Source organism: Tupaia chinensis, unplaced genomic scaffold (assembly GCF_000334495.1).
Source record: "Tupaia chinensis unplaced genomic scaffold, TupChi_1.0 Scaffold144346_1, whole genome shotgun sequence".
NCBI classification, from domain to species: Eukaryota; Metazoa; Chordata; class Mammalia; order Scandentia; family Tupaiidae; genus Tupaia; species Tupaia belangeri.
The window spans coordinates 1,114,663-1,115,942 of NW_006204205.1; positions in this window are offsets into that span (position 1 = coordinate 1,114,663).

A 1,280-nucleotide genomic window follows, 5' to 3' on the forward strand; every position below is an offset into this window, starting at 1 on the left:
GCTCTCTGCACGCCTTCTTCTTGGGCCCTTAAAGGCAGCATGACCTTCCACACCACACCCGGTGGCCCATGCCCAGGGATGCTTTGAGAGGCCTGGGACCAGGCCTTCCAGGTCTAACATGCCATCTGCCCATTCTAAACCAGCCACCTGGAGCCCCGTCCACAACCCCTCTGCAGGGGTGACCTCTGCTTCCTGCTCTCCACTCCACACTTTCTCCCTTGCCACCCGGTTGCTGGCCCAGCCCACCACGACTGGCACCCAGTGGAGGAAGGGCTGAGTCCGGGAAGCACATCATTAGTTCGCCACATCTTTTCTCACTCTTACATGTGTTTATTGCATCTCGTAGCAGGTTAGTGCCATCATGCCATTTCTCAGGGAAAATAGCTGAGGCTTTACAAGACACTTCACCCAAAGTCACCTAGTTAAGGAACCCAGCTCTCCTGACTCCAAAACCATGGCATTTCTACCTTGTCCTCCCGAGGCAAATGTTTAAATCTTGCATTCACTCTCAGATGCATAGAGAGGGCGATTGCCAGGATTCCTGAGGATGGCGGGTGGATGTTTCACCTTCCCCTGAGTTACGCAGGCACGTCCAGCATGAGCAGCTGGTGGTATGTTGGGGGCTGCTTGGACCCAGTCTGACTTGGAGCCACTGCCTGTGGCCTGCTGCCCCAGGCTACACTCACCAGAGCGCCCCGGGGCTCCCAGCCTGGAGTCATCGCCAGATCTGTAAGACCCTGAGGGCCTCCCCTGCCACAGGGGCAGAGCTAACCTCCCTAGCTCGGTCCTGCCTCCCTGGGCTCTGGCGACAAGTTGTCTTCATTCCCAGGAAGCAGCTGGCCTGCACCCCCTGCCCTCAGAGGGCTCCCCCATGGCATGGTCATGGCTCTTACCTCCAACTGTAATCCTTCTTTGGCATTGCTGCTACCATTCTTAATATGGCTCTGGACACTTGCAAATGGAAACGGTTTGAGGATCTTAGACGACAGGTGCTTTCTGCACTCAAATAGCGATTGTCACTTCCTCAGAGGAACTGGCTGGATAACTGTCTCCCCGAGCCCCAAGAAGGCCAGGGCCAGACTATGGGTTTGTCATCACAGAAGCCCTGTCACCAGCACAGATGTGTGATGGCCAGATGTGTGGCGAAAACCACCAGGAAGGCTTCCACCTGCCCACGGCCTATGACCTCAGGGATGCTGTCGCCAGGTTTGCAGCCATGGTCCCACCCAAGGGACTCTTTTTCCCAGTTTCTCTCAACTCCACCTGCTGCATTTCCTGCT